Consider the following 13,602-nt stretch of genomic DNA (forward strand, 5'->3'; position numbering starts at 1 on the left):
GTCATCTAAGCGTAGTATGATTCGTAATGGCAATGGAATTTCATTTTTCCTCGACTAAGCATTTATAATTTATCCTACTGAGTGCTATGATATCCTGGTCATACGGCTATTTAGAAAGAAAAATCTGTTGAAAGGGGTCCAAAAGGATTTGTCGTTTCTGGGTCCTTGAAAAGCCTCTAGTAATAAAGATTTGATTGTATTTAATACTCTAATACATATGTTTGTCATAAATTGGGTCACCTACAGGTCTATTTTAAAGAGATTATTTTTGATGTGATCTCTTCTATTCAACAACACAAGCGTATACCGAAACCTTTGAGTCTAAACACGAATGATTTCATAATTTTCCTCAAGCAACCTTATAAAAAGAAAAGTACGCAAATTCGCAGACGAATATTACCCTGAAGACAGAACCGTTCATCTGGATCTTTTGTTCCTGATAACAAGATAATTCAAATCAAATCAAATTCTGTGTTTGTGATTCAGAGGTGTTATACTTAGGTCTTAAAATAAAATATGTTCATGCCGTATTGCGTACTAATTACGTATTAATTGCGTACTAATTACGTATTAATTGCGTACGTCATTTATTTGAGCCACGATTAGCGTTGTTTGAGAGTTCGCGTTTCCGCATTTTTGCGCAGTTAGCGCGATTTGCGCAAACGTAAGCTGTTTGCGCATGGCTTTAATGAAGTTCTTGCGCTAAGTAATGAGTAAACTTGCTGATTATCGTGCGTATGAATAGTAAATGTTTTATAGTGGGAAGGCGTTGAATAGTCATTAGTTAAACAAAACTTAGTTTATATCAGGCAAATTTTTGAATTCTTTCATTTATCTCTGGTCATACTGGATTGGTTTTAACCGCAATGTTTTAGTTGTTAGTTAGTAGTTGTTGTCTATCAACGTCACAAGAAAAATAAATATTGATATATTAAGAGGCCTTGATAAGTCGCTGATACTTCTGCATGTCATGTGGGTTTATTGTTGACTAATTACACTTCATAATTAACAAATATTAAATTCCGAACCAATCACAATTTGTTCGTGTAGTTTCAATGACCGAGATCATACAAAGTTAGTTCCTAAAAAAATCGCGGCAAAATTGACCCTATACTAAATATCTTAACAACCATACTATCTCCATATCTATAAATAGGTACCTAAATCTTCAAGTGTTAAGGTGAAGCGGGGGCCAGCAAAGGTCAGCGGCGATATTTTCACTCTTTCCCTCAATACCTGGCTGGATGCCAGCCGCACTAACTTTGAAGAGGCGTCGCGATAAATTATGTACATACAAAAACATGTAAAATGTCAGTTTGTGTAGATGAGCTGTTTCTTTTGACGCTTGTTTCACGAGTTTTGGGATTAGGGGATACTGGTGTATTTTTAAAACATCTAAATTGAAAACTTCCTTCTTTATTGGGAAGACGATTAAAAAGATGCTTTGCTTTGTGACTTTGAATACAAGGTCATGTAGGTTAGGTTCTAATCGAAAATAAAGTATGGAACCTTATCTAATTAAAAAAAGAGTGTTTCAGGGAAGTACACAGTGAATGTAATATTGTTTGCATCAATTTTGACAGAAAACCAGCTCAGTTAGACTGCATGACAAAAATACAAAAATATAGTCCCATTATTATTGCGAAAACACAATACACATTTCAATAAAACCTTTCTAAAGACGGTCAACGACCTACAACGATTTAAAAAATGCATCCAACCTTCGTCTTCGCATTTCTATCGTCTGCACGTCTGCACTCTAAATATTCATCAAGCACATGCATTTTATTCAGTCCGTAGGAGAAACAACGAAAGTGTCGCTTTTGTAAATGTGCACTGTCCACAGTTTTCTATTTAAATCATTAACATTTTTATCGCTTGTTTAGCTTATCTTAGATTTCGGTTACGTGTGTGAATTTGTGATAGTCGATTGTTATTCTAGATGCATTTGCTTGTGTTGATTGTGGATTACAAAGTGTTTCTTAATCTTTTGCAGTGTATAAGATGTGGTAACTATTGTAGCCATTATTGGACAGGTATTTTCTAATGTATTTTTACATCTATACTTAACAAAGAGGATATGCTTTGTTTGTTTATTTGTACCTTAACGTCAGCTACTGAAGAAAGGACAATGGGTAGATAGGTATACCCCACTGATATAAATGACATTGCTATTGGTGGGGCATACCAGGTCCCGTATATTTGTGCCCATTGTCCTTTGTAAAATTATTTCACAATGAAAAGCTACACTATTCCCGAGCAAAACAAGCTACATTTTAACCCGGTACGGGCAGAAGTTTCCAAAGGACGTGAGTGAAACTGCGGGAAAACGACTAGTATGTTATATAGAAAATTCTAAACAGTTCAATCTACTGCGACTCAAATACATGATTAAATCAGTAGCACTCAATCTACGCAATAACAACTCTACAAATACAAAACAATTGAACACCCACTGAACACCTATTATAACAAGTAAACAGTAAACCTCAGTATAATGTCACAGCAATTTTCTAATCAGATATGTAGCGTTCTAGCGTTTCTATGAACGAAACTGTGGGTGTTCTATTTCTAGAAGATTTATGAGCGCTCTATTGAACTAAATCGCGGCGAATAACTTCAATTGTCTGTTGTTAGTTAATGTGTTTTAAGATTTATTTGTAGACTGTCTGTGTTTATTGATAGGATTGAGATATAAAACGGTTAACGACTATATTTTAAGACGTACCTTTTTTGTTCTAATGACTAAGCGGAAATGTCCCAAAACAATATAACAACGAAACAACAAACGAAAAATATCCCAATAAAACTGAGAAGGGCGTGAGATTCAAATCTAGATCATTTCTATATAAAAAAAAATATACATTTACTGTGAAACTTAGAATAAAATAAAAAAAAACATGAAAAACGATTCAATCTTCTAACACAAAACCCTTTTCACGAAGAACATCAAACATTTGTCCCTTCAAGCTATTACATGAAAATGTCGCCGACACGAACTTGGCAATTCGTCACACATTTCCTTTCATTCTTCATCGCTGTACGAAAAAATATATCTAGTCTAGCCTAAGGCAAATGAAAGTCTTTCTATATAAAACAGGAAAGGTAAAAATGTTTCATAAAAACTGAAAATCGTCTGCCTTTTACCAACTATGTTGGGGTCGGCGTCCAATCTTATCTCATGCAGCTGGACCCATTGCCCTAGGTAAGACTGGTTATCAGACTTACTGGCTTCTGATTATTCATAACGACTGTCAACCAAAGATGTTCATAACAGTCGGGACCTACAGTTTATCGTGCTTTATGAAAAAACTGAAAATAAACGTAAAAAATAAATATTACGTTATTCAGCAATTCGCATTCACAAAGACAACACAAATGTAATGAAATTGCAGTTTCTGAGCGAGAAATGTTTCATATAATATTACGAAAACAGAAATGGCTGACTGCTTTTCGCTTTCATTGCTTTAAGTAAAATCTAGAACGTTAGAACGGCTCTTTTATTAATTAACCCGGTAAAATTGTAGACTTCATGTGTAGAATGAAAGTGGTTTCAGTTAGAAATAAAAATGAGAGTGCAAGTATAAGAAACATTATTAATTTTACTTAGGCACCAAGAAATGTTTTAAAATGAAAACAAATAGAAATCTCTGTATTACTTAGAAAATCTATATTATATCTATATTAATATTGTAAAGCTTCAGTGTTTGTGTTTGTTTGAACGCGCTAATCTCAAGAAGAACTGGTCCGATTCGAAAAATTCTTTCAGTGTAAGATAGCCCATTTATCGAAGTAGGTTTTATCCGGGTTCCTGCAAAGGTTCTCAAGGGACGCCGGTTAAACTGCTGGCGGAAGCTAAGATTAAACAAATTTAAAACTCAAACTCCCAAGTAATAATTTAATTTATAAAAAAATATGACAATTTATGAAATCATTTAAACACAAGACAATGAATGAAACCTAATTGCCTTAAAGTTTAAACAAACAAGTATAATTATTTGAGACCCATTAAATATATTAATGATGCACAAAACAACGACCCTACCGGTTTTATAATTGACTGCTGTTACATGTTAACACAAAGTTAACAATTGCCTTAAATAAAAAAGAAAAGTATGTTGACTGGTTCTGTGATAAGTTAATGAACATTGGTTGCAAAAATATTGACGTAGTTTGTTGTTTTTAATAACTGTCTTTTATTAACAGAATTAAAAAAGGAGTTTCTCAATTTAACTTAACGAACATAATTTATATTTGTGCGCGATTACCTCACGTTGGTTTGCACCGATTTCGATGCCGTTTTCAGCATAGTATTTTTCAGACTTAGGAGAAGGTTTCAATTTTATTATTTTGTGTACCGGATTCTTCGAAATTATGACTGCAATCGCAAAGGGCTTCCCAAACCTACTACACTGAAAGGAGGAAAGGTATCATTTGACGAATTTCCATCCCTAAAAATATATTTGCACCCACATAAGAGTGTAAAGTACCTCTCAGAGATCTCTTGAAACGAATACTTATCTCCCGATTTTTTGAGAATAATAATGACGAAGTTATTTACGTACAAGTTTCTTAGTAGTTCTTCTGTTTATACATTTAAGCACATATTTTATACCTCATCCCATACATCTAAATAAGTAATGTCTACTTTCGCAATAAAATGGCCTACATAATATAAACTTCAGCAATAAAACAAGGGGCCTTAACTTCGCAGTGTAGTGACATTTGCGAAGCGAACAAATTAAATTGGAATTTAATAAAGTATGACGCCGATACAAGGTTACGTCCGATGGAAAATTGTTTCTATTGTGAGTGAAATAATTGTGGAGCGCTGTGATTAAATCAAATTTAATTACGGTGGTAATAAATTTGTTAAATTAATGTGAATGTTGAAAGTAAGAAAGGAGACCAAGTTACTAATGATATAAACGATTATGCATTCTACGGCGAATGCTGAAAATGAGTAGTTTCGGACAAACACACAAAAATGTATCCTCTTTATTGTATAAATGTAGATTACTATAAACCTGTTAATTCAAATTTACCCATAAACGCTTAGACTATATATTTCCAAAGACCTAAACACATTAATATAAAGAATAAACAATTCACCTTCCTTTAGAGACTATTTACGACCTGTCATCAACAAGTCACACAGACAACAGAATTTCCTCAAGCGATAAAATATCCAAAAAAATACATACTCATGAATAAAACATTTTGCTCTATCAGACGTTTAACATATTCTGAAAAGGTAGACTGTGAGTCTTTACTTCACAACGGTTGAACTAGTCGAAGTTGGGAAATTGGTCCTAGGTGGCTCGTAGCTTGGGGTAACTTAAGAACTTAGATAAACCTAGCGATTGCCTTCCAAACTGGCTTCAGTTAGAAACTTGTGGGAATTTAGGATAAGATTTCACTCATGTTTTAGGAAGAGCGTATTTTATTTTCTGTAGGTTAGAGAATGAATTAAAGAGGATAAATTGATATTATAAGCTGAAGAGATTGTTTATATATTTTTTCGCTTGAACGCGCGCGAACTTCTGGAAATCCTGGTACAATTTGAAAAGTTCTTTCCGTGTTAGACAGGAGCGCAAAGCAGTTCTCACATGACAATGGGTAAAATCACTGGCTAAGCTACTGAAAAATAAAATTCGACACTATTTCAAAAACATTGAAATCCACTATTAGGTTATTAAGATCTCTCAGGACTATTTGCATATTAATTGCATTTATCCCAACCAGGTCAACGGTCAAACGTAGTTTAAGACTACAACACTAATGATAGGCCTTCGCTAAATAATATAGCCTTAAAACATTGTAGGTAGTCGTACAAGCAATAATCTAGTGTTTCTAATTGAGATATAACGCTTTTGACATCTTAATAACGTGGATGATTTAATTAAATGTTTAATAATAACAATGTTTCGTGTTCATGTATGTCAAGTGAATAATAAGAGATCTATCTAAGGATTATTAAAATATATTTTTGAGGAGGTCAGAAAGACAGTCGCTTTATGCAATATATTTGTACCTACTGGTACAAGGATGATATTTCTTTGATTTTACTTTTCTTTCTTTTAGACTTAAGTTTATTTATCATCAAAAGTGACCTCGTGCTATAGACAACCTAAGTCACTAGGTTGTCTGTTAAAGTTATCTGTGCTTGTACGAAGACTTTATAAACTTGTTAATAATTGAATATAATATTAAGCCATTAAGCCACTAATCGGCTATTTCACACGAATTTGCATACATTTACGAGTGTGATAAGTCAGATAAGAAACCGGTTGAAGGGAAAATATTTGTCGCTCTACCACTTATCTGCTGCCATCGTAGCGAATTCCGATCAGTTTTAGATCACTTGTTAGCTTTTCTAGTTTCGTATTTCGTTTTTTAACGACACATACCACCTTATTATAAAACATGGTCATAAATAGTACCAGCTTTAGTACTAGATTTCGACCATTTACTTTCATTCTAAACCATGGTTTAAGCCTAGTACTTAAGCCAGAACTTTTTTAAGACCCCGTTTTAGAATAGGATGGATAAAATCTAATACATCGAGTCCGTCCGACATTGTAGCTTAATAACTAATTATCACTTATAATACCACAAGAGCTTCAAAATTATCGGGTATTTTCCGATAGGTTCGTTGCAAACAAATGAAGGAGTCAAGTTTTTCAGGTTAAAAAATAACGAGCGCGAAGCGCGAGTGATTTTTCCTGAAAAACTTGACGACTTTATTTGTTTGCAGGGAACCTTGAGGGAAATGCCAGATAATTATGAAGCTCGTGTGGTATTCGGGAGATTATTTTTCCGTCCCAAATGTCGGCCACAACCTGTCAGTTTGACGTAGCAACGACCAGAGAAAATATTCAAAAAAATTTCAGTATAATACCATGTAGGTTGTACCACGTGACGTCGAATGGTGCAATTCTATTGGTCGATATTTGGGTCGGAAAAATAATCAATTTTATTGCATTCCTTAGACAAGTTTGAAAATAAATATTAAAGCTATTTGCGACACCTGTCATGTTTATTTTACCTCTATTTGTATGTATTTATTCAACAGTTGTGTCAGATTTAAAACAATATTAAATGTGTCATCGTCAAGGATAATGTCAATTTATACGAAATATTTGGTTTATCGAATATCTGTTATTTATAATTTTACATACAAATATAGTAAACAGGAAACATTTTTTTTTTGTTTGTACGAAAAATGCTCCGAAACTCTTGAAATCATTTCATTTTTACAAAGCTAAACTATCCTGGGGTGACATTCGCTATATTATATTTGGAAAAGGGAAGTAATTCCCTCGGGCCGTTAGTAAAACCGCCCAAGTAGAATTAACTAGAACAATAACATTTCCTATAGCAGATGATTACTAAGCTTTAATTAAAAGATTCAATTAAAAAATCTATCTATCTTTTTTCCGCTCACTAAAATAGGTCCCTTCATGGCATAACTGGTCCTTTTGGATCGACACGTATCTAACATAGACCGCTAGTGTTGTCCTCGTTTAAGAAACTTCAAACTATTAGGACACCTACTCAACAGACATTAAACAACACTATGGGGCACGTACGAGCGCCAGTTTTAGTCAATGACTTTAAAACTTGGCTTGAATACAAAACGCTTAGTTCAAACTTTTTAATTGGATCATTGTGGTATATTTGGGCAGGCCCTAGTAGGTAACATACCTACTATATGTATAAAACGCTAGTATTTTTAACTAACTGAATTTGACTAAAGTAAAATATGATGATAATTGCTGTTAATTCTCCTTAAAAGTCATTTCAAGGCAAGGCAATATTTTTTTCTAAATCGTAAACAATAAAATTCATTATCTCAAATATTCAATATATAATTTAAATAAATACACTCAAAAAGCTAACACCACTTCGATCTAGCTAGGAAGTCACTAATTTACTTTAATTCTGTTATACATGTAAAACAGTAGGAGTCAAGACCAAAACACATCAACATCATCATCTTAGAATTAATATCAGCTCGTTGCCTAGCAACGCAGTAATTAATTGTGTACACAATATCCCTCTGTTACACGGTAATACTGTCTTACGTTAACGTATTAAGATTTAACAATAGCAAGTACCCTTTTGTTCTACAGGGAATTACTACGGAAGCTTAATGAGTGAATGTTGAATGAATTTAACATTTGACAGATCAAATTGAGCTGTGAATGAGTGACAAGATTTTGGTCTTAAGGTGAGGGAAACAATTTTGTATTTGGTCTTTTTTCATGCACGTTTCAATGTACACAATGCTGAATTTTCTGTGTTAATTTGAACGCTCTGATTTCAGGGACAGTTTAAAAATTATTTCAGTGTAAGACGGCCCATTTATACAGGAAGATTGTCGGTTATTTTATAATCGCTTGCGCGAAGTAGTAAGGTACTTTCAGGGGATACATATAAAATTCCTTAGTTCAAGGAACCAGATTTCTCCGAAGAAATAATATTAAAAATTTCAGTATTTTATAGGGAAATGGAATTCAAATCGTACTTGAAACTCTAGGGATCATAACAAGTGGTTCTAATGGCGACCCTGGCGGTAATACACCGACCTTTACGGACCTGTACTGAATAATCAAACCATTATCGATATAATGCCTCTGGCGAATGGCATCTGAGGAATCCTGAATATTTCCAACATTGGAAAAATTAAGCAATTAAAAGAGCGAGATGATTTTTATATCTCCATCGAAATTAAAGAACATCACTGAACATAATTTACGAATTTGTATATCAATAAAGTTTTTCTGGATTCCGAATGATGGTAGTCGTAGTTTATAAGTATTCTATTTGAGATATTTATATGATGACAGATAATGTGTTACTGGCACATGGCCGTGAATATAATTAGCATACAAGTGCAACATCTCATAATACCAACATGCAAGATATACGAATGACAAAAGTATCATCATATTAAATGTCATCATTTTCCTTGATTTACCTATACTGTATTTTGAACACCTGTAGCAGACCCTACGAAGAGTCGGAAACAGAAAGTCTAATAAACAATCTTACCAAGGGATCGCCCGAGTAACTGGGGTGAAGGAGGTTAGATTAGTAGTCGCTCCTAACCCCAACATACTGGGCAGACTAATTTCATGGATACGGTATACCAAAATTCCTTATAGTACCGAATCTTACTAATGCAATAACAATTTTTTTTCAAAAATGTGCGTACCTAAGCTATCTATTGTCTGCCATTAAACCCTCAAACCAAATGGGAACAGGCAACTTAATCAATCATCACTTGTCTTAAGACCATCAGTGGTCACTCGATTACTCAGGTCGGGGTGATCGAGTCATAAAGCAAATTAACTCATTATATCATAGGAGCGATGAGCACCGATGCTTCTTGTTTAGCAAACAATGGACGACCGTGATCGTCTTAGGGTAAAGGCTTAGTCAAACTGACAGTGAAGTTATAAAATCTAGAGGGTACTACGATAAATGATAATGTTTCAATTGTATAAGTTTGCCGACAAGGCAGAAAACATTAGGTTTAGATTACATACCTAATTAGCTAAAGGGCTGTAAAAACTCGCCTTCATTATTAAAAATATGAGATGTGTGTGTTGGCTGTAAGACCCAATTTTGGGTTAAGCTCGGCGTTGTATATAAACTGTCTGTATTCTTTGTGTATTACACATACAGTATGCAATAAATAATAATAAATAATCCTTCATTTAAACGCACAACAACGGGGTTTTGAATTAGATTCATTAGGGAACCCTTGATCCACGAGAAAATTGGTATTAGGGCTCACGTCAATCCTCTAGCGCCTATCATAATAACTAATCTACATTCATGAATTCTGCTATCAGGGTTGTGAGAATACCCCCTCGTAATTGCTCATGTAACCCTCTGTGATGGCCTAGTGGAGATAAATTCGTTGCTGGATTAGCATTTGCTAAGCTGTCAATCAATTTGCATTAAATGTATATTGACTGATGTTTTTAGAAGACTTTTCTATTTTTTCTCTTTTCCTTCTACAATGCATCAAGACTTGAGACTACTTCAATTGAAATATCAGGTTAATGCTGCGACTCATCACTGCATCAGCTCCTCTTCCAATTGTATATTTTACTTTTATTGAATCCAAGCTATTTCTGAAAATGCCACGCGACTTTAAAATGTAGTTCCGAAATTTCTGCCCGCCTCAAACAGACCTTTCTTGGGCATCAATAAATAATTCTCAGGCATCTATTTTCTAAGATCCTCTTGTATATTTCTCCTCTATGTTCTATGTATTTGTCTCTTAGAATCCAATGATGGATGTTCAAACCTCAAATCAAATAGTATAACAACCAATAACCATTAATATTCAGCGTTATCCTTGGCACCCATTGACGCTAAGTTTATAACTGCTTCTACTTATAATGTTAATGTATTGCACTTTGTTTCGACTTCTATTGTAGATAATGTATGTAGTTATTTGCATGGAGACCATTGTGGCTTGGTTTGACATTTTTAGTATGGTTTATGGGCTAAAATTATTTATTAGGAATCATTGTTTTTAATAAATGTTGTTGTTATGCTAAGATATATTGCGATGTACAACATACATGGCTATGCTAACATATGCTGTTTTAGAATGTAGATGTATTTCCAAGATTTGATTTCCATCCACCAAAAGGTTGACTGGTATAGAACACAAAAGGCGTTAAGTCCACCTTTGTACATTTGTAAAAATATTAGTGTAAAATGTGTTATGAATAAAATTTTCCAGATGCTCATTAAAATAACAGAAAATCTTCCGAGAAAATTCTGGAAACATTTTACCTTGAAAATAATCCCCTCATCCTTACAGCAGAACAAAATAAAAATATTCCGATACCTACACGATTTTCCATAAACGCCGACCCAAACGATTACATCAAGCACATTACATAAACGCACGTTTCCGTCCGTCCGTCTGTCACGGACAAACGCGACCTGACTGTAACATCGCTACTTGTATAATTCATGAGACGCCATCTTTGGACAAGCGCGTGCGCTAGTCTTGCAGCGAAAAATATGTACTATATTTGGTAGTTATAGTGAATAAAAATTGGATAGATAATATATGAAAATCACAGAATTAAGATTATGAGGTACAGGAGCAGAAGTCCTCAGAAAATAACTGTGGTCTTTTCTGACGCCTTTTCACGCTTAATTTGGTACACAGATAGTCTAGAGCCTAGAGAACGGACATGAGCTACTTATCATCAGGACGCGGGTGGAGGAGCGATGGTCAGATATTGTCAATACAAACCATCGGCTAGCATTGATAGTAACATTCAATAGTGCTGTTTTCCTGCAAGCAACAACACTCAATAGTGACCTAAGTATGATATAAACGCAGCATTCACACATATCGTGACAGCCCGTTAAGACGGATGACAGCGCTATATCTATCGACATAATGGAGGTCCGATTGTGTTGGCTCTAACAAGGGACAATACAGATAGTTGTCTGTCTTTGAATTGATAAAGACGTGGCAACTGACCAGCTGTACCGGCTGATAACATCGAGGTTGAACTGGGAAAGTATGACGTGTTGAATGACAGCGGAAAGATTTAAATCGGCTAGGATGGCCCCATTAAAAGGGAGACTTAAAAATAATTCCTAAAACATGATTAAGGACCCCATAAGAACGCCATGCTTACAGGACCAAATAAGATAAAAAAGGACGAGGACCAAAGTTTAGTAGCTGCTGAAATGCTGTCTCTTTTCCCAAAAGGTGACAGTGGTGAGTTTGCGTGGGAAACGGCAGATAAAAGAAATTACAATGCAACAATTTGAAGTTGCATTGGTCAAAGAATTCAAGACAGTAAAAAAAGTCTCACATAAAGATGGCAATTTAATATAATAGTGTTGTTTACTAAAACATCAATTCAGCGAACTGTATGTCGCTTGTTCTTCTCAATTCCAAAACGGCTTGAATAGAATGATAAGTAGCTAATACATATTACTTTTACACGACTTGGACCACTCAGTATTCTGTAGGAAGACCTAGGACATAATATTATTCGATTTCTTCAGGCTACGAGTGTAGAAATGGCTTAACTGGATTATAAGGACTTGGTGACGTGATTCGACTTAGGATAGAGTTAGTGATACAAGGAACTGAGACGATACGATAGGATTAAGGAGTGTTTATCTAGCGTATACTTACGACGGTATTCCGTCGGTTTGAGGCCTAAATTGTGATTGACGACATTTTAGGACCTTCAAATAGGGCACTATAAGGCTCCAATACTATCAATCAGGCAGCATTGTGACCATATCATGGATTTTTTCTAATTAAATTCCGTGAAGTGGCACTATAATTGTCGACATTTATGTCATTCAAACAGCCCTCGACGACCAGATAAACCTGATGCCATAAATATTGGGTCAAGATAAGTATAGTATTGATATTATCTAATTTTATCGTTCATTTAATACTATACCTACTTATTAATAGTCCTCTAGCTACCTAAGCTATTGTTGGAAACCTTACAAATGTAGATAAAATCAACACTTAACACCTGATTAGCAATTTAAACCCAGGTCTTATCTTAGAAAGTCGTTCTCATCTAGATTGGTATTCAAAATTCGTGAACGCATACATATTTATTTTAGAGAGTAATCGAATTGTTTTTCTGAATATAGAACAAGTAAAGAAAATGATTGCTTAAGAGGTTTATGCTGTATCTTTTCCAAATATAATAGAGGAGGAAACAAGACTGAAGAATTCATGACGGTACTTCGGTAGTCGGATGGAAAGGTATTATTTATTAATTCAATGAATCTTCAGAAGCTGCCATATTCCTTTTGTTATTGTATATCCTATTTCATGTTGAGGAAGTTTATTGAAAATGTCTTCACGAGACGTGTTACAATATTATGACGGTTCCTGCATTTGATTTATTTCAAAAATTCTCTGCTTTGAGGAATATTCCATTAAAATTGGGCCCAAAAATAGAAGCAGCCAATATGACCGTTGGGACCTATGTTATAAAATAGTATCAGGTTGGAACTACGCCAAAATTCAAGCACCTATCGTAACTTCAAAACCTACGGGTGCAGTACTTAATAGGCATGAAATTTGTCGCCAAGTCTGATCCATATTTGACACACAAAGGACCATTATGTGGCCATATCGATCAAGTGGGTAGCTGTAATAAAATCAATCATGTCAGTTTTGGAACAGGCTTGTAATAGTACAAGGATTAAGTTAAAGCTACTGTTTGATTTTACTTACAATTACAGTAGATATTGAAAGCAAAGGAATATGAAATCTAAAGTCCAGTCATTAAAACTTCTATTCTGTTACAGACTTTATTTTTTGGCTGTTAAGTGACTTATTGTAGGAGCGATGGGATGGGAATGATCGGAAGGAATACAACGATAAAGTATATCGATGGTTTCTGAGCACCTTTATTTTTCGTCCGAATCTGATGACAGAAACCGGTTCTTAGATTTGTTTATTAAATACATAATGGCATTATCAGAACATATTGGCCTGAGCACTAAACAACATACATTAGAACGAAAAGTCCAACACTGCTGTATAAAACAGCAAATGATACGTAAAAA

The 13,602-nt window shown here is 34.5% G+C and overlaps 1 protein-coding gene across 6 annotated transcripts in view; it reads right to left on the bottom strand.

Annotated features, from left to right (window-relative positions):
- LOC110382568 (protein kinase C and casein kinase substrate in neurons protein 1) overlaps nucleotides 1–13,602 on the bottom strand; it is a 111,125-nt gene that overhangs the window by 41,022 nt on the left and 56,501 nt on the right. The window lies entirely within an intron of this gene.

The sequence above is a fragment of the Helicoverpa armigera genome, chromosome 19, assembly GCF_030705265.1.
Source record: "Helicoverpa armigera isolate CAAS_96S chromosome 19, ASM3070526v1, whole genome shotgun sequence".
NCBI classification, from domain to species: Eukaryota; Metazoa; Arthropoda; class Insecta; order Lepidoptera; family Noctuidae; genus Helicoverpa; species Helicoverpa armigera.